The 24677-nt window shown below is 41.3% G+C and overlaps 2 long non-coding RNA genes and 1 other non-coding gene across 9 annotated transcripts; 1 reads left to right on the forward strand and 2 right to left on the reverse strand.

Moving 5' to 3' along the window:
- Nucleotides 1-1551: 1551 nt before the first annotated feature.
- LOC112963131 lies at nucleotides 1552-6329 on the reverse strand. 6 transcript variants are annotated; one of them, XR_003252508.1, is made up of 4 exons: nucleotides 5600-5768; nucleotides 5163-5236; nucleotides 4381-4438; nucleotides 1552-3559 (listed from the first exon to the last, which is right to left on the reverse strand). It is a non-coding gene; the product is annotated as an uncharacterized LOC112963131 (long non-coding RNA). The 6 variants fall into 6 exon arrangements; XR_003252506.1 differs by lacking the exon at nucleotides 4381-4438 and having other exon boundaries at nucleotides 1552-1753; nucleotides 2029-3559; nucleotides 5600-5753; XR_003252507.1 differs by lacking the exon at nucleotides 4381-4438 and having other exon boundaries at nucleotides 1552-2369; nucleotides 3399-3559; nucleotides 5600-5752.
- On the reverse strand, nucleotides 4877-5008 carry LOC112963138. The gene has a single exon (XR_003252512.1). It is a non-coding gene; the product is annotated as a small nucleolar RNA SNORA13 (small nucleolar RNA).
- LOC112963133 lies at nucleotides 6118-24383 on the forward strand. Of its 2 annotated transcripts, none has more exons than XR_003252509.1 (3): nucleotides 6118-6313; nucleotides 9870-9956; nucleotides 22407-24383. It is a non-coding gene; the product is annotated as an uncharacterized LOC112963133 (long non-coding RNA). The 2 variants fall into 2 exon arrangements; XR_003252510.1 differs by having other exon boundaries at nucleotides 9873-9956; nucleotides 22407-24382.
- Nucleotides 24384-24677: the final 294 nt, after the last annotated feature.

Consider the following 24677-nt stretch of genomic DNA (forward strand, 5'->3'; position numbering starts at 1 on the left):
AACTACTGCCCTCCCAGTTGATCACAATTTGCATGATATATACCTGCTGTAATATTAAGATCTTGAAAATTACTAGCACTTAACATATTTTCTCAGTAAGGGCATTAGAATGTACTTGACATTCTTCATAAACTACTTCTGCTAATTTTACTTATAACAAGCTCCTTTACCAGGAAAAATAATTTATATTCAGGAATACTACTGGTCATGGACTGATGCCAACTGGCTGTTTTCATTTACTAGATCAGCCTCGGTGAAGTTGGACTGAGTTGTGTAAGTCTCAAGGCAGTAAGCTAAAAGGTTAAAGAGRAATTTGGAACAAATCAGTTGTTTTCTTTCTGTCCTCCCCTCACAAGTGTTACGATTCTCAGCCTTTGACTATTAAGAACCCTCTGCCATAGAGCACTGAAGGTGAGTAATAGAGGGGAGGGTTGGTGCAACATCAACTTAGTGCAAAAGTCTTTGTTCTCTAGCTTCCCTTGAGCATTTGGGAACCTTTCCTCCTTTCTACTTGAGTACTATCAACCTTAAGTCTGCCAGATTCTGTGTTAGCATTGCAGTAAAGCAGAGGAAGGAAAGGGAAAAAAATTAAGGAGTTTCACAGGGGTTTTTTGTTTGTTTTGCAAGAGTACAGTCCAGTTAGGACTGCCTTTCCTAGTTTTTATGAGCAGCTAACCCTTAACACCATTCATAGTTACCAGCAGTACTATTTTACTAAGTAGTGCCCCTTCCCCCATTTATTCCTCCCTCCACGCTGTGAAACAAATCAATAAATACCAAAGTTCAGATTCTCCAGTTTTTCCTGTTGAAATGGAATTAACATTTCAGACACCATCATTTAAACTTGGCACTGGCTGTTACTCTCAAGGGTTTAAAGAAAAAAAAAAGTCTTAAAAGCTACTCCTGCTAGTCTTGCACTTCTGAACCCAGGAGCAAAACTCCCGAACAGATGGTATCTTCAGGGAATATAATCCTAAACACAACCCCTAAGCTTTCTAGTGCATCCAATAATTACATCTTGATTCACTAAAAATTAATCATTCTTGTCTAAACCTTCTTCCCTCTTGACAAAGCAGAAAGAAACTCGTGCTTACAAGTTGCATTAGTAATTTGCCTATATTCAGTACTGAGAAATCTGACACTGCAAGATTTAGAATTTCAGCATTCACTCTGGCTGGTAAAATACATGTATGATGAATAAACCTTGCAGTAACAGAGGTAGGAAATCCCATCTTTATTCCTGCAGTGTATTTCGTTCTACTTCAAATTTAGTTTACAGGCTATGCCTGGTGCCACAATATGCAGAGTGTCCAGGGTTAAAGAAAGCTTGCAGTTTTTCATGTTGGAGAAATACCTATCTCTATTTTTAAATCCAGGTTTGCTGAATTTTAAATTTCTACTTTTCCTCACCAGAATACAAATCCCAGCTAATCCAATCTCTCAGCATGCTGCAGAAGACCATAGTTTCAGCAATTAACTCCCATCCATTTATTAGCTTCTGCTGAACAGAAGCAACTCCTATTAGCCTGGAAAAAATGAGAGTTCTAAGGCTTGGAAAAAATAAATCTTTATTTTTTTGTCTACATAGACATTGCCAGACACTGCCACAATACAGTTAAAAGCAGCTTCTGAGTGTCACCACATGAATTTTCAGGCTTAATATTCCATCTTTTCTATAGGTTTCTATTTCTTATGGAGAAGTCTTATTCTGCACAGAATGCCACTGGTCTTGGGCTGGTTCCAACAATTCTTCCTAAAAAAAGGATAAACCCAACGTGAGATTGGAAACATGCAGCAGGTGCCTGTTTTCAATAATATCCTATTGTAGCAACCATTAGGTTGCTATATCCTTAGGACTGGAACAAAGTTACAAGGATCAGCTTGCCCCTCAACCCTCTGGAAAACAGTTAGAAACCAAAAACTGCAAATGTAATTTTTAAAAAGCCTGCATGCAAGAGAAGCTCTTTGCCCAGCTAAGCAAGATGTCAGATTCGTGTTGCCTTTCCAAAGAGCTGCCAAAGCATTGACCTGCTCCGAGAGCTGCAATCACATCTGGAAAGCTGCTGTTGCAAATACTGGACAATCACACAGTCTGTATTTCTGTTCTGTAGTGGTCTGTACAGTATATCCATTTCTGGCACTGTGAGAACAAAGAAAGCAAGCAACAAAACGTTCAGCATTCAAAAGACTGAATAGTCCAAATAACTCACAAATGGATGCCAGATACCACCCTGATTCTTCCTGAAGTTTCTCCATGACTCTCAACTCTTCCAGGTTTTCTTGAACTGTATTTACAGTTCTTCCCTGGAAAGTCCACTATGTTGCACTGGGTCTCGGCATCCTCCTCTTCAGTGCTCCATTGAAGAGAGCTGAACGCATTAGTGAAACAAACAAGAAGAAGAAGGAGAACACAGACAAATATGCAAAAAAATATTTTCAGCCCTTTGTGTGTCCTGGAATATGTTCCTGCAGGTTTAATTGGTAGATGCAACTGCACAAAATGTGCGAACAGCAATGTGTCTTTTATCAGTGTTTCTACTTCATTCAGTCTACCATTCATCACTGCTGTGTTCTCCTGTGTTTGAGCAATTAGCTTGTTCACCTCATATTCATGAGTCCATTGTTGTTGCAACAAACCTCCACCCATTTTTTCTTTCACTACTGAGTACTGCACAAAAACATTCAACAGGAACACTGTTCTCCAGCACACTGCATACTGTGTCCCCTGAAATGCAGGTAGGTTATCATCATGATTTCTCAGTACTGGATCATCCTCACATAACATTTCAAATATTGACCAAAAAGCTCCTGGCTTCAAAGGCTCAAAATGACTCATCATGCCCTTGGGTACCTAGGTTACACAAACCACGGTTTCAGCACTGAAACAAATCTTTGATAGTATGTCCCATTCTTATCATCTTGGTTGTATCACCGCATTTCACACTGACGTGCACTGTTCAACTTCTGAATAGTGCTGGCTTTTCCAGGAAGTTACAGTGAAACAGCATTTTGATATGAGATGCTGAGCTTTCATGTTTTACCAGTCTTCTGCGCAAACATTTTAAGTCTCTGTGCCCTGAATTTCTCCACAGTATCACCCCCTACAAAACACACAGTAAGCCACACAGACTTCTCCTGGACACACACTGGTAGCCAGGCACCATTTTTAATGAAGCCCCTCGCACTGAAACATTGACTTGCTTTTAGGGTTTCTTGCTTTTTGTTGTTGATTGATAAGAATAAAGTCRTCAGGGTGAGGAGACCTGCAGTGTTTCACTTCCAATTTCTGCTCAAAAGTCATTCTGCTGAACTTGTTTTTCAACACAAAGCACATCATTCAACTTCATCATACAAAGGAAGGTTGAAGCACACAGTCGTGCAACAAATTCATCACTCACCTCATGGAGGAAACCGCAGGACAGCTGGGGCGTCAGGGCTTTGCAACTTTTTCCTGCAAGCCTCTTTCATGCTGGGGATTTCACCACATGCCTGCCTCGATGAGCTTGAGAACTGCCAGCAAAATCCCCACTGATGGATACTGCACAAATGCACTAGAGCTCTGTAAGAAGTTTCCATAGGTATTTTAGCATGCTGGTAAGGAATAGACCCTGCTATCCTGAAGGTAAGAGCTGCCCCCTTGCTAACAACGATACCCTAAAGTATACTTCACACCATTAAAAGTGCATCAAAGGAAGACTGTTCTATCTGCAGCAGAACAGTAGAACACATCATCCAATACTAAAAATAGTGCTGCAGAGGAATTTCCTTTATACTTTTTGACCCCTCCCTCATTAATAACAAAATAACAAAATACAAAGGCAAAACACAGTCTAAGAACATTGCTAGTTGTGATTTTCATCTTTTCCATAGCAGAGTTTACTAAAGTTGTAGGTATCTTTTTGTAAGTGAAAAATTACAGGACCCTGCAGAAATCTGAAGTTACATTATCATTCCTGCAAACATTAAATAGGAATAAAATCTTGCATCAGCAAGGATAAAAGCAGCTCTCAAACTGCGACAATAAAAAAAACAATCTTTTGGATAATATGCAAGACTGCTTTATATTTTATTAGCTTGCAACATTGATACTTCTGTTGCTTTAACTTTAAAAAAAGTTTAGGTCTGATATGCAATCTTTTGGATACTAGACTGTTCCATGTAGCTTTGTAATAAAAGTTACCTGCGCATTAAAAAGCCATTGCTGATTTAAATTTCTGGAGGAAAGTCTCTCAAAGTTTCTAATGTTTACTGCTAGGAAGAAGGAAAAAAAAAAACCTGCCCTAAAACTGCACAGTTAAAGAAAAGCCTTGCATTATTGCTAAACCCCCTGGCCACGTGGAGACCTCCATTTTATCCAATGGGCAAAGAAAATTTTCTCACCACAGCATAGTACAATCTGTCCACATCAGCTGCAGCTTTTTATTCATTCCTCCTTCCACTAGATAAAATGATATAAGTTATTCCAAAAAATGTGTATGGCTCCAGTTCATGCCGTATTTTTGTATTGTTTTAAGAGCAACCCTAAAGCGGCTTTCAGAACTGCAATGAAAGTTTTAGGTACAACACAAGGGTAACTAAGAAACTGTTAAGTTCCTTAACATTATCCTAAGTTTGTTTGAACAGATCCCCAAAGGAGTTAAAAAAAAACAAACAAAATACAGTGCTATATAGTAATTACTTGCAGCATAGTGGTAAAAAGAGTTATCCTTACAGTCAGGATAGCTAAATAATGCTAAAAGTAGACAATAAACTATTAATTTCTCCTTTTCTAATGACTGCCATATTCTTCGCTTAGAAAGGCTGAAACATAAAATCTACTATGTAATTGCTCAACCATACAAACTCAACCATATAACCTCTAAGAGATTTCTTTTTTTTTTGTCCTTGCAAAACCAGGGAGGAGAAAGGTAAACAACCAGCTCCTTAAACAGTTTTAGCAAGAATTCTTGTTTGCCTTTTTTGACACCACATTCATTCTGAAAGTGAATGAATGGGCAACACAAAGGCAAAGATTTAAATAGGAAATCTGATCGTTTCTCTCTGCAGAATTAAGTTAACAGCATATGAGAGAGATCAATTTCTCAATAGGTTGTTATTCTGAATTCATACATAAATAATTACTTATATAGGGTAATCATTTAATCAGAAAAACACCATCATACCATGCTCTTGGGACATCATGTGCTGATCATGTAGGTGCTTGCTTAGGCCATCGGCAGATTTCCATTGCTTTCATCTGAAAGAACAGGGAAGAGAGCACTCACTTGAAAGAATAACAGATACGGAATCCACAGAGAAACATCTGGAATAATTGCCCAGTTTTAAAGAACAGACAGCAGGCTCAAAAAAAAGAAAAAAAATCAGCGGCACAYCTTAAGATTGGACTACTCTACATAGCACAAGTTATAACTAATTCCAGCCGGCGACCAGGAATCACGTGGAAATCCAGCAACATCTGAGCAAATCGGGCACAGGAGACGGTTTACAACCGGTCGAGCCCCTCCAGCCCACCGCTGCCGTGCCCACCGCCCGCGCGAGGCAACGCCGCCGCCCGGCCCAGCTCCCTCGGCCCCCGGGGCCGCGCTTCCGCCTGACCTACCCTCAGCGAGCGGCCTGGGCCTGGGCCTGGGCCTGGGCCTGGGCCTGGGCCTGCCCGCCGCCGCCGCCGGCTGCGCTCGGGGCCGCTGGGACACCGCAGACAGGAGCCCCCCACCCCGCGTGCGCCCGCCCAACAGCTGCCGCGCGCGTCGCGGCCGACCGCGCGCTTCGCCGCCTCCCAGCGTGCTCCGAGCGGGGCAAACCAACCCCTCTCGTAGCGGAGGGTGCGCCGTGTGCCGGCCCCTGCCGCAGGGCGGGGAGGAGGGCCGGGGCGGGGTGTACAGTGTCCCCACGCGGACAGACGGCAGCCTGCGGTAACTCCTGCGGGTCGCGGGCAGCAGGGAGGAGCCCAGGCTGGAGCGCGTGGGGAGCTGAGGCGGCGAAGGCAGCGCTCCCCCCCCCCAGGAGTGGGGCGATGCAGTAGCCCGCGCGCAAGCGCGGTGCCGCAGCCCGACCATTGAGCCTGCGCAGGGGGCGCGTGGTTATGCCGCCCCCTCCCCCCCCCGGCGCTGCCGGCAGCCGCCTCAGGGCGGTGCTGCGAGCCGCCCGCGCCGTCGCTGCCCCGCGGTGCTGCCGCCTCTGTGCGGCCCCTCTGCCTCGGGGTTCCGTATTTATTTAAGTAGCCGCGGCGGAAAATCTACCAGTGTAACTGTTCTTCTGTGGGAGCGGCTCTAATGTACGCGCGGCATCTTTACGCCAGCGAACTGAGCGCACGGTAGGCGTTTTGCCAGTGTGGCGAGGTCAAGCGTGCGCCCCAGTGGCGTGTACATATCGACGCATAAAAAGCCTTCTGTGCCCAAAGCTCGCACTGTGAAGTCAGCGTTCCCACTGCAGGCACACGATCCTCCGGGCAGCGGCCTCCGGAGGGCTCGCGCGGCTGGCGACGATCCTCGCTGTCAGCCGAGGTCGGGGCTCCCTCCTGAGCGCGCTCGCGAGCTCAGCGCTTCGGCGGAGCTCCGGCCTGGCGGCGGGGGAGTCCGCAGCGAGGCTGCCGCGCGCGGCCGTGCCGCCCCGGTGGTTCCGCTGCGCGGGGCGCGGCGAGCGCTCTGCGCCGGCCTCCCGCGCCGGGCGCGCAGGCGAGGCGTGCAGCCGCCCTGCGGGTCGCGGCCCGCCGTGATGGCGCAGTCTCCACGTCTGCTGACCCTGTCACTGTGCGGTGTGCATATAGTGTGCGAAAGACTGTGTGTCTTGGGGACGTTGTGTACACCTGGAGGATAAACTGAGACTGCGTGGAGAAAACAGTGGGCTCCAGAATGGGAACTGGTAACAGTTGTAGAGAAAACCCGAGACCCGTACTGCTCTTTTATCATCTGCCTTTCTTGCTCTCTGCTTATGTGGCCTGCTTGCTTCTCCTAACTGCTCCTTCCCTGCTTGAAATTAGCAGAGAGAGTGGTTATGTTTGGTGTCCAAAAGCCACAATTGCAAGTCATTTCTGCAGCACAGCCTGACGTGTGACATGTCAGCTAAGTTACAGGAGGTCATAAAAGGGCTGCCAAATGCCTGAGCATGATTCATGGCAGCCCTGACAGTTGGGAAGAAAAGATAAAAGCCAAAAAAAAAAGGTTTGCGGGCAGGCAATGTCAGCACTGGCAGCTTCTGGCTTAGAGCAGTCTGCAGATTTCTAACAGTGCAGGATTCTTTCTCTGGTAAGTTAGGCTCAGTCTCCGCTACAAAAGTTTGTTCTTGTGTCATGTTGGGCATGTCCCTAGTGTAGACAGGGTATATTAGTGCTCTATTTAAGTTTATAGTGAAACTAATAAATACTGTTAACATTAATTTTAAGCAAATTCACAAGTGTTATCGTGCTTACCTTCACTGGCTTTGTCTTGTCCAAATGCTGTTTTCCCCATGAAGAAAACTGTATTTTTTGAAGTATTACTCAAATACTACCTCAAGCCTAGCTCTCATGCAGAGAGCTCATAAAGCTCAGCACTTTAGTAGAATGATACTGAAAACACAAAAGTAGTTGGTCTTGCGGAGGACACTAATCAGATCGTTGCTGACAGTCACACTAGTAAGGCAGTGGGAATCTGTTATTCTGTTCTGTTGAAGTTCAGTCAGGTGTTGCTTTGCAGCTTGAAGGGCAGCTGCCTGGAAAGAGGTTTGACTCAAGTTGAGCTAGTCCAGATTTCGATAACATAAGCTAGTAGTATAGCAAAGAAAAAACATTTAACGTGTGTGCCATTTGTTATTTGTACCTCAGGATACAGAAGAGCTCACATAGATAGGCACACATCTTGAGAAAACATTTTCTAGTTAAAAAATACTAACATTGTATGAAAACTTGATGGTTTCAGTTGTTTCCAGAAGTTGTTCCTGGAACAATCAGATACCATTAGAAAACAGTGACCAGAATGATTTTTCATATGCAGACATGGGTTAGGGAGGTAGGTCACAAATGCTATCCTGGTTTTCCTAGCTCCTCTCTGCATTGAACAACCTGCTGATAGCAAGAATAAATAATCAGTGGAACAATTTACAAAGGACTGTAGGGGACCCTGCATTGCTAGATTTTTTTTAAATCAGTCTGATTGATTTAATTCAATGAGGGACAGGATTTTTCTGAAAGTGGTGATGTAATTCAAAAAGAAATGACTTCAGGGCAGTCCTGTGGCCTCTGTTACACAGAAGGTCAGTGTAGATGATCACAGTGAATCTGGATTTGTAATTTCTGAATCCATGAACATTTTCTTTGTTACAACTATCCCTGTGAAGCCAGGACGTGCTAGCTCGAGGACATAATTAACAGTAGTTCTCAGTTATCTAGTGGCTAAATATATCCTCTGGGGTGGAAGCAGACACCTAGCTGCCACTTTAAGTATCAAGAGGCTTTGACAGAAGGTGCTGATGAATCTTGGTGTAGCAAGCTAAGACATTGCTGTCCCCACAGTCTGCCTCATTGCTCTGCCACAGAGTACTGCACGTGTTGCATAGTTTGCAGAAGTGAATTAGCTGCTCTGATACAAAGCCCTGTCTTAGCTTAAACAGCCTCTTATGGGGAATTTGAGCTGAGCAACTGAGCTGCAAGCATGCAGTGGCTGAGGTATTCCAGTCTATCAATTTAGCCACAGGACACAAGGAGAGAACTTAGCTCTGGAGGGATTAGGATTAAAAAACATATAGTGAGGAACTTGAGAAACTCAGCCTTTTTGGCTTTTTAAAAGAAAACACAGAGAACAGAAGTTTTATAAGAGGATCTTCAGTTTAACAGGCTGAAAAAATAGAATATAGAAGCTCAACATAATACTAATATAAGGCATTTTTTCTCTTCTTGGTTTCCTAAAGATGTGAGGCTTAAATGATTTTGCTTCTTGTCTGTTGGTGATATTTTTTAAGCCAATGGCCAATTTCAGCTAAATTTGTCAAAAGGAGATAAAAACATTAAATTCCTAAAGGTTTTGTGAAAAATCGTCATCTGAGTAGGGCAGAAAAATCCTATTAGTGTTGCACACACTACTTGTCACTGTGCCAAATAGAGCACTGGAAGGGAATGGTGGTGATGTCTTCAATCATTGATGTATACTTCTCCACAATTTTCTTTTAAAGTCATAAAGCCAGCTTGTAAGTGATGCTGAGATCTTCCAGTGGTGAGGGGCTCACGTCTCTGTAAGTAGGTATGGGTACAAGTTGTGCGTCTCCCAACTCCATGGAGCTGTTTAGAATCCCAGCACTGGAGTCCTCTCAGCTACCCAAACTGAGATTTTCCYTCTGTGAATATTGTTGAGCTCTTTCCGAGCAAGACCAAAGGGCCTCTTTTTGCCTATGAAGTCTCTGTCAGACCTGCGAGTATTTCTGGTGAGCTAGCATGGAAAGAGCCTATTTAGACCTTTATAGCCTTGACTTCGGTTGTAGAAAGCACTGCACAGTGGTAATGTTCTCTATCTACTCTTACTTTGTATTATCAAAGTATAATTCAGCAGCTGGCAACTGACCTCCTCAAATGAGTTATTTTTTCCCCCCCAAAGAGATAAAGTCATCTCAAATTGCATTAGATTTTTATAGGTTTACTACTACATGCAAAGGAGAGTGAAGTATATCATCTGGCCCAATTCAACCTTCATTCTCACTCTCCAAGGAAAGTGCTGTAGAAACAGTTCTTGCTCTTCAGCCCAGTAGTCATTGATTTCCTGGGACACTAATAAACAGTCACAATTTGAAATCTGTAATAAATGTCTTGTCTTGTTCCACTTGTTTGGGTGTGTCCTTAGTTTTCCTGAGTGATTTCCAGCACTAACCTGTAAGGATATAATTCCCTGTTGTGTTTTCTTCAGCAGAAAACCAGTTCCTGCCCTTCCTGGCTCATGACCACTCGTTCCTGCTCCCAAACCTTAGTTTACTGCTCCATCAGTTGTGCCAATGTGAGTATTTGTGGGAACAAGCTGCAAAACAGGTCACTGAGACTACCAGGACAAAAACCTCCCAAGTGATTTGGCTTTGGGCACAATTAAAGTGTTCAATAGAATAAAATAACATAAAATAACATAAAATAAACAAAAATGGCTAAGTATAACATTAGCAGAGCCAAGAAAGGTTACAGTTTAATGTACRTGCTTTAGTCTAGGTCTTCAGTGTCCGGTTTGGGGTGTGTGTTGCAGAGAAAGCTTGTAGATCCAGCTATGCTTTGCTTCCTTTTCCTCATATGGAAAATGGGGCTGATATGTACACAGATATTATGGTGATGTTGTTATAGGAAACCCCAACACAGACTGATAAAGACAGTATGTATCTCATGGGAGCACTGTGAGTAAAAGCTGAAATATCTTTCAAGTGCTTTGTGAACTGTGAGTCATCAGTACAGTATTGCTCCTGGCCTGCTGTCTTGAGTGATTTGGAGCACTTTCAAGGCCAGGACTTTCTACGTGCCTTCACCAAACAGAGCTCCACAGAAGTTGCAGGGTGTGATTCCTTACCTTTTGGCTGCTGCTTTTCTTTACATGTTTTTCCTSGCAACCACCAGAAGTCAGTGTAATGCCAATATCGCCAAGGAATGTGGCAAGGGCRAGATTGCCAAGTTGCTGCTGATTGCCAGGATCATAGGAATTGCTTGCTAGCAGTGATCTGTCTAGCAGCATATCCTGTTTTTTGTCAGTATCACATGAATCAGGGAAGGGTATGAAGCTGGCAGTAGCCAATGTGAAGTCACCTGTGAATCGTGAGACTGTGCTAGAGACTTACTGAACTCCAGAAGCATGAAGCTTAATGTTTCTCCCAGAGGGTGTTACCATTAACTAGCAACATTCCAGATATTCCTGACAGCTGTAGAAGTGCCCAAGTCTTGCTAAGTTCTTTTTTCTGTGGCTCCTTGTGCTAACACAGGTCACAGTTTATTTGCAGGTTGGATGGAAAAATATTTTGTTTGATTTCCATTTCTCACCTTTTATTTCAACTGAATGTTCTTGTATTATGAGTCAGGGCAGACAAGTTCCCAGGCTTTCTGCCTTCGTTATTTTATATATTCTTACCAGTTTTCTGTAAAAGGAAGGCAATCCTGTCTTGCAGTCTCTCTTTTTCATTATTCTTACTGTGTTTTCGTGAACTTATCTGGAAATAATTCTGCCTGTTTTGAGGTAGAATGCCCAGTAACAGCACATAAAATTCCAGATGAGTCTACATCATTGATTTCTACAGAGGCACTAAAGTATTTTGTTGTTGTCCCTTCTCCCATTCCTTATGGACTTTAACATCTTGCTTCCTTTTCTTAACAGTACCTGCTTATTGAATAGAGGTCTGCACTGGGTTGGCTACAGTGACATGTTAGTCTCCTTCAGAACTGATACTATTAATTAGGAACATTTTAGGGCTCTTGCCCATAAAGTTTTCCCTGCAACGCACATTACTTTGTGTTTGTTGTTACTGAATTTAACCTATTCACCTAACCTGCGTAGGCCCCTCTGAAGTTCCTCTCAGCTTCTACTGGTAGCTTGAATAACTGTGTTGAATTATAAAACCTAGCAAAGTACTAGTGCTTTAAGAATGCTGTTAAATATGTGATACTTTTTGTTTTCATAAATTTCCATAGCCACTCTGTATCACAAGCCTTCAGCTGGTGGAGCACATTTGCAGCCTGTTTTCTCAGAGTGAAGGGGTTTTCCTTTCTGTTTCRTGATTTCTTTTACTATGAACAAGACAGTGGACTAAGTTACCTTGGAGAGAGAAAATTTTGAGCAAGAATCTTTTTCTCCCTCAGATGCGGATCCAGTGATTGACACTTTCTTTTTTGTTACTCTGGGACAGAAAATTTGGCAGAAATGAGTACATGAAGTACCTAATCCAGGTTCAGGCAAATTAGTAAATAAGCCAGATTTTCAAAAGCTCTGAGCATCCTGCATCTAGGACTCACTTACAATGTGTAATTAGTAATTAGATGCCAATGCCAACTCACAGGCTCCCTCCTTAACTTACTTTTAGCATGCTTCTGCAGGTGGGTATAAATAATACTTATTGAAAAAGCCACAAGAAGTCAATATGGGAATTACTTGGCGCACAGATCTCCAGAGCAGCATATATCTAGCTGGTTTTGGTATCAAGAAAATTTCAGGCTGGTGCAGAAGAACAGCGTGTTAGTCAGCAGCTTGCAATGACAGCAGTCCTGCTCAGCAGCCAGGGTGAACTGCTCTGTGGAGTCAGTAGATGAACCTGCCCCAGGTTCGCTGGGGAGAGTGTCGCCTTTCTGAAGCTATAAGATTAATTTCTGTGTAGGAGGACTGGTTCGTGTAAGAGCAATACATTCTGTTTCCAGGATGCCACTTGCCCACTCTGTATATGGTATATACACTATACTTGTTTTGAAGAAGTTAGATCTAACTCCTGATACATATGAGCACACTACAAATAGCTTTTATTTTCAAAACATTAGATAACATAAGCATACACCCACACACCCTTGCCAGTGTTGTTATGGCTTTGAACTGTTTATTTGTTTTTGAGAAGCTCAGTTAAGACTGGCACTGAGTAAACATAGTAACTGTTTCTCTAAGTTACCTGAGCTACTGAGTTTTAGGACTCTCAGTAAGGATCTGTTTTAGCACTTGCAGTGAGTAGTGATGGTGGCTTTTGAGAGTGGTTTGTGAAAGTAGTTGTCTTCTTCTGACAGAAGATTAGTCTCATCTTGGCCCTTCCCTTCAATTCATGCTAGCCAGGAGTGGGGTGCTCAGTTCATTTGGCACTGGTCAAATTTGAAGTCTGGCTTTTAGGTTTTGCTTGACTCCTCTTTTCTGTTTTCTTGGAGTAGGTTCTTCTTGCCCTGYGGAAATGGGCAGGGCAATAGCAAAAAGATAACAATAGGTTTGTCAGGGTGTGTTCTGTGTGCAGAGTCCCTTGGACAGGTCCCGGGCTACCTATCTCATTCTTCCTTTCCTTGTTCTTCACTTTCTAGTGAAAACTAAGAAGTGGAAGAGACCCAGGGTTCAATCTCCAGAAAGTGGCTTGTTTATTCTTGTTCAGATAATTGGGAGTGAACATCTAGCTGCTCAAATACCAGTAGGTTTTACTGGCAAGTGTGTTCCAAGATCACTGCTCCTTTGGTTTTGTTAAAAAGTAGCCCATATTTGGCTGGCAGAGAAACCTGTGCATGCATTTGCGTTTTGCCTTTTGGTTCACAGGTTTAAGAAGTTGTCACAATTCCCTTTGCGCTCACTGCAATGCCAGTGTTTCACAACGCCCTGAAGTATCATCACTCTAAGGGCTGCTGTCTACATCCAAATGACTTATCTTGTAAGCTGGTGTGTCTCTGGGTAATGGGGAAATAGGGGAATGGGCATTAATTTGTTATTTAAGAATAATTGGGGACAGACAAAAAAACTTATGGTAGGAGGAGTACTCAAAAGTGGCCCCCTCAAAAAAAGTTAATAAATTGTACTTTAAGTCTTGCGTTTGCCTTTTCTGCAGTGTTCTGACATTTCCAGTTCTGGTCCTGATGTGTCCCTGCTAAAAGTTGCTAGGCCTAATGTGTTCAGGAGTTGCTTAAGTAGAACAAATAGGGAAAGAAATGGTACTGTTTCAAATCCAGAAAATTTTGACTCATGCCTGTGTTTGCCTGATCCAGAGGTGGCCATCTTTTCTAGTCAGTGGGTAGTGTTTTTTCTAATAGTATGAGTGAGCTGTACTTCCCGGCCCCTTTCTTATCCTGACCAGAAAGAGCAGTAATATATATAAAACAGTTATTCTTCTGCTAATATGGTAGGTCTGAAGCTTCCTAGAAGTTCAATAAATCTGTGTCCACTCCTGAGGGATCCTTGGAAAGGAGGCAGCTAGGCGCAGGCTGCAGCTGCCCTAACAATATGTGCGTCTTGTGACCTGCTCCCATAGAGCCCTCATGAAAGAGGGCAGCTGCAAGGAAACTACAGGCCAGATGAATTGCTTTGGTGTGCTGCAGACAGCCCACAGGACTGGCCACTGGTTTAATCCATGCTTTTTTCTTCCTTCTCTCTCCCTCTCCACACCCCTGCAATATTCTTTGATGACCATTGATCTTTTGGGTGTTTCAGTCTATTTTAATACACTCTTTCTGAGAAGGATGTAAAGCCCTAGGAGATTTTTCTTTTTAAATAATAGCAGTGTGTGGTTCAGAGAATGAAATACCCAATTGTGAGATCTTGCAACAGTTGAGAAATAATGTTATCTGCTGGTGGTAAAATGCAGCATTAACATTATTTTATACTAACTCTGCTCATTAAGCCTCACCATTGTAGTTTCACTGGAAAAATGTGTTGGCCTGACATAGTCTAAGAGATAATCAGAGCTTTTCTTTCATTCTGTGATTGCACATCCTGTTTAATTAGGAAATTACAGACTAGAAGATCCTTTCAGGCTGCAATAAGAAAAATGTCAGTATTAATCTACAATATTGTCCCATTCACTAAGAGCAATTATGAGCTATGAATTATAAATGATAAATTATACAGTGTCGTATTCATCTGTACTGCAACACAAATAGGTTTACAGTTCTTGCCCTGTCTGTTTGTGAATCTCCATAGCTTTATCCTGGAGGAAAATGGGATACAAGTTTTCATTTGTCCTCAAGCACTGTTGGCTGTAACTTAGACCAGAATAGCCGTTGGTCACAGGTATCTGCTCTGTGGAAGATATTCATGTTCAAGGACCATTGAGGACATACCCAGCTGCAATGTGGGCATGCACACTGCATACCAGGCTGACCTTGCTGAGGGACTAGATCCTTCAGAAATTCATGCCTCCTTGCAGAGATGCCTTCTCATAGGGCTGAATAAAATGCCAAAACTTTATCTTTAGCCTTTCTGTTGACCGATACAGGTAGTACTTGCTCAAAATACTGTTTTTTGTGGCTCCCATTTTGAAATACCTAACTCTACCTTTGCAGTGTAGAGAGAAACAGGCTTCGAAGTTGAGGACCACGTGGTATCAGTGTAGTAATTACTCAGCATTGTGGAGCCTATACTGCTTTGTGGATCTGAGTTCTGGTCAGCCAAGCCCCAGGTCTGCATTGGGATGCTCTAAGACCCCTGCATATGACTCAATATGGGCGTGAAGTCTGTGGAAGTCTTTCAGAGCACCCTGATTTCAATACTGAAAGTTTTCAAACATAGATGTCACTATTTCACCATGTTCACTTAGCTAAATAGTGCTGGCATTGCTTACAAATGTGTGCTGTTGTTGCACTCAGATTTCTCAGCAGAGGACCCTGCTGTTACCTGGTCAGGTTCAAATTCCTCATTTAAATGCCTCAAGATTTCCAAACTTGAGATGTAGTTCCTCAGTGCTGTTGTATTAACCATCTGAACTGGTTAAAAACTAGAATATATGCAACTACTCTGAATGTCTGCCACTAAACTGGCAACCAGCCATTAATGGCATTTTGAGATATTATTTCATCCATAATTACATTTACATCAAACTTCAAAACTTAGCTGTGTCTCAGAAAGTGACTATGCAGGAATGGCCTTTGTTTCTRAGCAGTTTTGCTCGCTGTGTGTACATAGAGTCCTAACTCCTGACTTAGGATTCAAGGAGAATGGGAGAAATAAGCATTAATGACCTTTTCCTCCTGTTAACCTTTGAGTCAGCTCATGTAAAAGGAATATGTTATATTGGAATATGTTTTCTGTATGTCCTCCATATAGTTGCTCACCAAATGCCAACTTGTGCAAGTCTATTGAAAACAGTAGGTTTCCTTGTTCCTGCACCAGGGCAAAACCTGGCTTGCTGGATGTTTGTTATCAGTGATCATATGCAGACAGGAATTAAGTCAGCTTGCCTTTCAAATCCTATGCTGAATTTGAGTCTGCCATTACTTCACTGTAATGTGGTCATACAGATATGAAGGTTCCAAGAGGATAATGCCCTGGAATGCCCAAAACACATGCCTAAGAGACACAACTTTAAAAAATCTGTTTTATATTATTTATTTAATATGGAGTTAGAGGAGAGGGACTAGAATATATCAGTTACACTTAATACACTTCGGAGAGCAGTGCTTTTACAGGTCATGGATGCCAGTTGTGCTTTTTTGTAATATGTTTGGACACCACATGCTGCCTTAGCGTACTTCTCAGGTTCCCACTGCTATACAGTCTGTCACCCTGGCAGTTGTGAACTCAGGRTCTTCTTTTCTCCTACCACTGAAGTTTGGCACAAGTGTCACTAGGTGTTGTGTGAAAGAAGCATATGGTATTGCTGTGACTGAGGAGGGATTCCTTGCAGAAGCACGAGTGCTGGAAGTATTACGTAAGCTTTTTTTTTTTTTTTAATTGTTATTTCTGTTTTATTGAAACCAGCACGTCAGCTTGCAAGCAGGCGTTGTGCCACTCCAGCAGATGGACAGGAACATAAGTAGCCCAGAGAATAGTTCTGCCCAGGTCTCAAATGTGTGGTGGTCTGAATCCCAGAAAGAGCTGTCACTGTAGCTCTTCCTAGGGAACGTCCTTGGCATATGGCTAGAAGGGAGGCAGTATATTATCACTCAGTTACTTAAAAAAAACAAGTCATCAGAAGTAGTGTACAGTAAAGTTGCTGGGTTTTTGGCTCTGATGAATAGGAGGGAGAGCCTCTGGAGTTACCAAAAAATCTTTGCTTTAAAGTGTGCATTTCAAGAAAAGACTGCCATGAAAAGCTATGGAAGGGTAGTGTGCAATGCCTGAATTTCAGCTAGGTAGCTTAAAAGAATGATGTCTTTACTTCTTCAGCACTGCTTTTTCCCTTTTGTTTAATACTTAAACCTGTTAATACCTCTAAGGCCCAACTAGGCTAGAGCTCCGTAGGCACTGTGCTAAAGTATGGTAAATGATGATAGTCCCATACCCCATGGYGTGTTTACAACCTAGAAGCAGATAATAGATAACCAATGCTTGGACAATCAAGCAGCTGGAACCCAGACATAAAGGGGAAAACACAGACTGAATATTACAAATGTATATAATAATAGGCTTTCTTTAAACATGGTAAGTGTTAAAGATGTTGCATTTCAAATCATTTTGTTAGAACTTTTTCCTTCCAGAAGTTCTTTAAGTCACACAGCTGTCCCACGCACTGGAGGTGGAGTGTAAAAAGCCCTACAAGTCTATATCTGTGCTTGAGTGATGGATCTGATCACTTCTTCAGGTTTTGTCCAAAAAGAATTTTTCAGAAGGAACAACACTTTGCAAATTTGTTTTTATTATCAGTATTATCTTTTTTCAGTCTGTTTTTCTAAGGAAAATAAACCTTTGTGATCAGGCTTTCTGGCTGCCAGGCCTTCCCATAGCTATTAAACCTTTTTGGACATTTTCAACTGATTCCAAAGGGGGGAAAAAAAATCTTAGAATGAATTATTCTCCTGCAGATCCAATGAAAGCCAGTGGCTTTCTAGTTGCAAAAGCCCCCTCTGAAAAAAAAAGGCAGAACAACTCAGCTGTTAGATATTCTGTCTGGCAGCCTATTAGCCAGCCAGAGGTCACACATACAGTTGCAGATTAGCAGCTGCATGTGCTATTTCTTGCCTTGTGAGAGTGTCATTGCAGTGGGTGGGTGCAGAGGACTAAAGACTCGTGTTAGTTCTTCTGCCCACAGAACACCCTGTAACACTTAAACTTTTAGATGATGAGGAAATCGATACTTTCAAAAGAGAAATTGATCCCATGTTAAATGTAAAGTAAGATCTTTCTTCAGGACTGCTGATATACCGGTTTGGCAAGATCTACCTGGAGATCCTTAGAGAAAATTAAATCAATTAGCAATATGCAGTCAGTACAAACAAGAACATCCCTTTGTGTTGGTGGGTGGGAGGTTAGGTGCAAGTCTTGACTTTGTTCCTGGGTTCCTATGCATGTCAGTGAGTGGATGACCTTCACTTACACAGACAGCTGCAAGGTACTGTTAAAGCGAGCATTTCAGGTGTTGACATTAACATAGCATTAGCAGTGTGCAGCTCAGCGCAAGGCAGCTGCCCAAGTGTTTTTGTTGTGGGGACAGGCTGTGCAGAACTCCCCACTGTTGCAATTACAGTTACCTGTACAGAACCTACTTGGATCACTGTCTTTGGGAATTTTAGTCAAACCTGTGACTGTAGGGTAGATTTATCATTGCCTCAATGCAGACAGCCCTGAAGGTAAATATCAGATCATTCGCTTGTGCCTGAAATGGGGGAATCTGAAAGAGAGAGCATGTGCTGAAGCCCCAGTAACTGATAAGCATTGATGCTGAAGCCTAGCCAAAACTCTAGCACTGCCTAATAATACTCCTCCTGGACATTTCTCCAAATCCTGAGTTGCTCATGGATTCATACTTCTCTATTTTTGGAGCTAATCTCCTTTATTTGTCATTTGTTACAGATAAACAAAGAAATATGCAGGGTTCAAAATGAAATCACTTGTTAGATCTAGGCTGGTTTCTAGGGTATACCTGCCCATTATCTCTCCTTTTTCAGTAATGCTCAGTTGCCTCAAATGAGAATGGAGCCTTGTTGTCCTAGCTGTGAATCCTTAAAAATGTCATTTCCAGCATCAAGAGCTTGCTGTGTGAGGGCACAATGCATAGTGGAGATCTAGTGAAATGAGCAGCAGTAGATTACCTACATGCTTGCAGGGTAACAGTGCTGTTTGTTGTGTGGTTACGGTTAAATGTGCATGATTTGGGCCTAAGAAAGTAAGTGAAAATTAAAAGAGATACAATTAAATCAGAATGTTAAAGGTAATCTGAAAACATTTGTCCACATACATTTACATTCTTTACATTGTTATAAAATAGGTGTTTAAAATTGAAAATAAAAGCAGAAATGAGTTAGTTAATGAGAGTATGAGACACATTTAAATATAAGACAGTTTAGTCACTGAGGGAAGAATAAAATACCCTACTGATGTGCTGATTTTTTAATTTTGCATAAAGGATATAGTGAAATAAAGGCATATAGCTTCTAAAGAAGTAATACAGAGGTGAAAATGATGTACATGGCTGCATAATCCACCACACAGGTGGATCACCAGACTGCTAGAAAAATGCAGCTGAGAACAGATTGGACCAAAACATCATTTTGTTAGTGCTTGAGAGTCTTTCCTCTGTCTTTTTATAGGACGCTATGCACGTCATGTATCAGAGGTAGCTTGGAAGCTATAACTTAGAGGAGTTTAGAGTGATAGCTCTAATATGGGCCTACGTTAAAAAACTGTCAAGAGAAAGCACTACTTCTAGTCAAGGGATCCTACTCATTTCCTAATTTACGTCACTTTGCCTCTGGAGTAACTCCATTGAGCTCAGCTGCAAAGCTGCAGATTTACACAGATGTAAGTGAGCTCAGAAACTAGGCATTTGTCTATTACCGTTATCTGATCTTTAAAAGATAAACAGTTCTGTTAAAAAGAGGCTGCAGCAGCTCAGGATTGCAGAAGGCCTAATTCATTGAACTCAAAAAGCAAGGACCAGCTACTTAAAACATCCGTGTGATTAAGATGACTCACTCTCAGCAGAGCAACATACTGTACTAGATAGGAAAATCATCTGGACTCCAGTGCTGTGATATTGAAGAGAATCTCATATATACCCTCAAAAAGGCAGAGAAGACTTAACTACATAGGTTCAAGTAAATTGAAAATTTGGCCATACCTTTGTTCTTGCCTTTGAACTTCACTTTGTGAAGTGTTTTGTTTTTTGAAGGTAAGACCCATTGTGTCTAGAGTTGAAGAAAATAAAATTAAATACATAGAGCCAGATCACTGTAGCTTTGCTACTCTCCTGTTGAAGACAGCATATATTTAGGCAGAATTTCCAAACAGTCATGATGCCAGGGCTTGTTGACTGTAATGTGCAGCCTTGCTCAGTCAGCTGTTTCTGACAAGTTTGCATACTGTATCTTCTTTTGAAGTTATGACCAGTGCTCTCACTGGTTTCTTCACCACAAAGCTACTCACTCACTTTTCTAAATTTGGGCTTGATTCTGGAGACACTGAACACCTTCAAACACAGTTACTTCCCTCTTGAGTCAGAGAGGAATGTAGTCCCTCAGCCTGAGGAAACATGCTCTGCACAGAGTGCCTGCAGAGAGCAGAGCCCTGCTCAGCCCTAGAGTTACCTGGCAAAGATACTGACCCTGTGGCTCATGCTGCTGTGGGTATGGGAGCTGTGGAGAGGTGCGTTGCCTGAATAGAGGCTCTGGAGGTTCCCTGTGTGTCCTCGCTGTGACCACATGAGATTGGGAAGGGGTGGAGAGGGGAGCAAGCAGATTTTTCCTCCTGGCAGAAGCAAGACTTTTTAGTATGTGTCATGTTGTAGAGAATGACAATTCAACAGGATTACACAAGGTCCTTGATTTGTTCAGCAGTCAGAGTTGCACTTCACGTGGATGCCATGAAAACATAAACTCTTTGTTTCTGTTGAATTTTGTTAATCCCCCTTTGGCAGGATATACATACACAGAAATTCACAGTGGGGTGAATATAGGTAAAATTTTTTGTCACAAATGTTCTGTGGATTAACCTCCCAGTCAAGGCATTCATTATGCTTTGTGCTGATAATGTTATTTGCCACTTCATTGCTATGGTTTGGTATGGTTCACTGAACTATTTGCACAAAATTGAGCTGACTGAGCACTTAGGACTTTCTGCTGCAGTCTATTCATTTGTGTGCTTTGCTGTACAGATAACCTAATACACCAAAATCAAGCCTTTGTTTAAAAAAAAGTCACCATAAGTTTATCTCATTATGCTCTTGATAGAAAAGGTCACTGGCAGGAAGTAGATAAAGCTCCAAAAGATGGCTCATAAAAGTTTTTATATATTGGGAGTATTTTCTGGATTTTAAATGTTTGCAAGCACATCCCTGTTGTCTTATACAGATGTGTAATGTCATAGAATATAAATTAGCCATTATGCTGTGCAGAAGAGAATATCATTCTTTGTCTTGGACCTGTCATGTTTTGCATGGTGCTGCAGTATGGAGATATTTTGCAGATAAAACCTCAGTGGGGAGACTTACCCGTGCTGCATTCCATCAGGCCCACCTGTAAGTTTATGTCAATGCAGAAATGTTATTTATCCGATAAATTAGCTAACMCCCTACGATTTATCTTGTGACTTTGATCATGATAATGCCCGGTTCCTGTTAATCTGTAAAGTTTATTCCAACTTTTCAAACTTCTAAATGACTTCACACAGTGAATGATTGGGAATTATATAATATCTCTTTTAATAGTTTTTAGTAATATTTAATAGTATTCATAATACTTTGTTTTGCAGAAATTACTGAGAACATAATTATATATGTGATAGGAGAACAACTAATAACCTTGCCTTTAAAATACAAAGATTGGCTATTTGGGACCTCCCTGTTCTGCATGCTTTCTTCATATTGCTTTTTTTGTGTTGTGATCAACAGACACAGTTCTAAATTAGGAAATTATCCACATCTTACTTGTGACTTTGACCCTTGTTAGCAAATCGGTCGTTCTAAACACCAACAGAGAAAGCCRATGCACAGAGTTATCAAGAAATGTGTTTATATGATATAAACGTGATGTGATAAACCTACTTTTTTTTCTTCAGAGGTTTTGACTCTAGTGTCTTAACATCTCAGGTAGGACAAAAGATAACAACAGAGGTTGGTTAAAAGTGATTACAAATACATGTTCTTTCACAAGTGAGTGAAAGGCTTTGGTCAAATGAATGCCTCAGGCAAACACTGAACCACTTGAAATCAGCGTTTCTCTGCAACAGATTGAAGTAGTGCTTGGTGACAATCTTTTGTGAGTAAATATTCATTAGCACTAGAAGACAGAAAACAGATGCCCTGTTCAGATACAGAAAGCTAAGTAACAATGCCACACAGAGACTTTAGTCATAGAGAAAAATGTTACTGGCAATAGAGGGCAGAAAAAGTTCTGCACATGACTTGGTAGAATGAGAAATCTCAGGTCAGTTGATGGGAGAGAGGGAGTGATGTTCCACGGCAGTGAACAGAGTACGCTCCTGGATAGGGCTGCCAGAAGTTTACACCTTGCACATTCCTTAAAGGTCAATGTGTCTTTTTGGACCCCTTAAACCTGTTGAGAATAGTCTTGGTTTTCATAGTTAGAAATAATGCATGGACCCACAGATATCTGTGGAAGACAGGTTGAAAACTACTGACCATGGCCAGTCTTTTCAAATATGATCACTAAACTTAGTTTAGCAGCTCTTTTTCTGGGAGCTGAAGTACCTGATGCCTGTAAGTGCACATTACATAACATCTCTAAAACTCGGTCCTGCTATATATCTTGTTGAGCTTCTAAAAATTGAGTCAGTCAGAATGAATAGTTGACTCTGAAATGTTGGCTGTGAATACATTTTTATGGACAGATGCAAAAAGATATACATTTGCTCTGACTGCAGGTAAAGTTGCCTTGAAGTGGACCGGTTCTGGCCTGAAGATCCTATGGCTTCCTTACCATGGCTCTGAGCCTGAGTTAAGCTGTGCTGAGCAAGCGCATATGTCTCTACACCAGAACTACTTCAGACGACAGGAAAAAGGATATGTCCTCTGGGGAAGGCTGAACACCTCCTTTGTGATAGCTACAAATGCTTTGTTTTAAATTGGAACTATGAATTCTAAGAGATTTTCAAATTGATGGACTTAGGTGGAGAATGGAGCATGTGTAAGAGGAGTTTATCCTGGAAAAAAAAATCCACTGTTTATTTATATCATAAAGCTTGTTGGCTTGTGCTGTATCGACTTCAGATCTTTGTTAATCCTGTCATCCTCAGAAGTTTGGGCATTTTTTGTTGTGAAGGGACTATAGACAAAATACCGTATATTTATTTAAAATAGTTTCCATTTAATGACACCACAGTGAATGTCAGTGGAAGGACAAAGAAGTTATTTTCACCATAAACTTTTTGCTTTACACTTTACACAGCTCAGATGATGCGAATGGAAGAGCCTGTTGTACGTTCTGGTGCTGGTCATTCATGCAGTGATGCTGTGAAGTTAACAGGAGTTCTGGTTCCTTTGTAGTTCTCAGCATCAGACCCACTGCATGTGGCAGTATTTCAATCCCAAGCAAAATTTATTTGAATTTGAGATAAATTTAATTAGGCTCATTTATAGTGATAAAAGATTTTGTAAATATAGGTCTGATTTGAAATGATGAACCTCAGCTGATCCAAAATTTTGCTCTTTCAATAGCTGCCAATATAGACAGCAGTCAGAGTTCAAACTGAAAGAATTACTATCACATCACACTTGTGCTGTCTTTGGTTATGTACACTGCTGCACTTCGCAAAATGAACTGCCTAAGCATGTATTTTGTATACTCATTACTGGGCTCCTACTTTATAAACTCAAATAAAATGTAGAGTACCTCTGAATCATAGTTTGGTACTACTTCATAACCTGCTATTCATGAGCAAAAAAAGTTGTCAKGGAAACTTGAACTGGGAGATCTGAGACAATAATTTGATTCAAATCCTTTATTCAATGAATATGTTCTCTTTCTGTTAATTAATTGTGAAGGATTTGTGGTTTCCTTGTATCTCTCTGTTATCTGAAATAAGTTGCTAAGCAATTCCTATTAATATAATTTGTGAATACTTCTTTGCATGTATTTAATGTATGACATTGAAAGTGCTTATTAGTTTTGATTGAAAAGAGAGGTCACGTGATATAGTATGTTGCTTTTCCCTGTACATCGGATATGTTTCCCTTTCCTTAAGAAATGTCCTTCTTTCTTAGGTTCATATTTTTCATGTGAATATTTTCGCATTTGGATACTCACTTAACAGGCCCTGTTTTGGAGGACATTCCAGTGAATACACTCATTTGTTAAAATATTTGTTGGCTAGAAGAAGACAAAAGGAATCCAATTTGTTATTAGAGCATATTGTAACAGGGTTTTTTTCTCAAGTYGATTAATGAGGAAACAATTTTTGTGAAAATGTAAGAAAATGTAAGAATTTAGTGTTTCAAAGAGGATCTACTTATTGAAATGCATTTCAGTCACAAGGGAAATATTGTGAATTCTAGAAGACTCATTAAGTCAGGCTTTGTTTTTTCATTAGCTTATTTAGGAATCCTAATAAATTTTTACAGTATTTTTGTTGATCAATTTCTTTTCAGGTATGGATCCAAAAAGTTGTTGTGGTATATGAATCATCAGTTGTCCTAATGACCTGTTTTTATAAAGGCTGAGACTGAAATTCAAACAGGCATTTTTCTGTGAATAAATCAAATGTGGAAAATTCAGGAGGTTTGGCTTTGCATTCTAGTTTCTCTTAAATATCCATCTTTTTCATGATGGTCATAGTCTTTTGCTTAATATTATAATAAAAAAATTACTTTTTTTTTCTACTGGTTAGTAACCATTAAATATACTGGGCTGACAGCCGTGGAAACGAAATTCCTCTGTGTATTCTTGGCTCTAATCTAGGCTGCACAGTTGCTCCAGCTGAATTATTTGTAACTGAACTGTTCTCATGGGCACTTTATGTTTCAGAGTGGGAAATGCCTGTGTCTGCTCCATAGGGCTCTGCAGTGGTTTCTGTATTCTGACCTTTTATGTAACACTGCGCTGTTTTTTCCCCCTAGTTGTACTCTTTTTTTTTTTTTTTTTTTTTCATATCTGCTGATGTAAGTTTTCCTTTATGTGGGAAGTGTCCACATGAATT

Source organism: Apteryx rowi, unplaced genomic scaffold, assembly GCF_003343035.1.
Source record: "Apteryx rowi isolate R43461 unplaced genomic scaffold, aptRow1 scaffold_161, whole genome shotgun sequence".
Classification (NCBI taxonomy): Eukaryota; Metazoa; Chordata; class Aves; order Apterygiformes; family Apterygidae; genus Apteryx; species Apteryx rowi.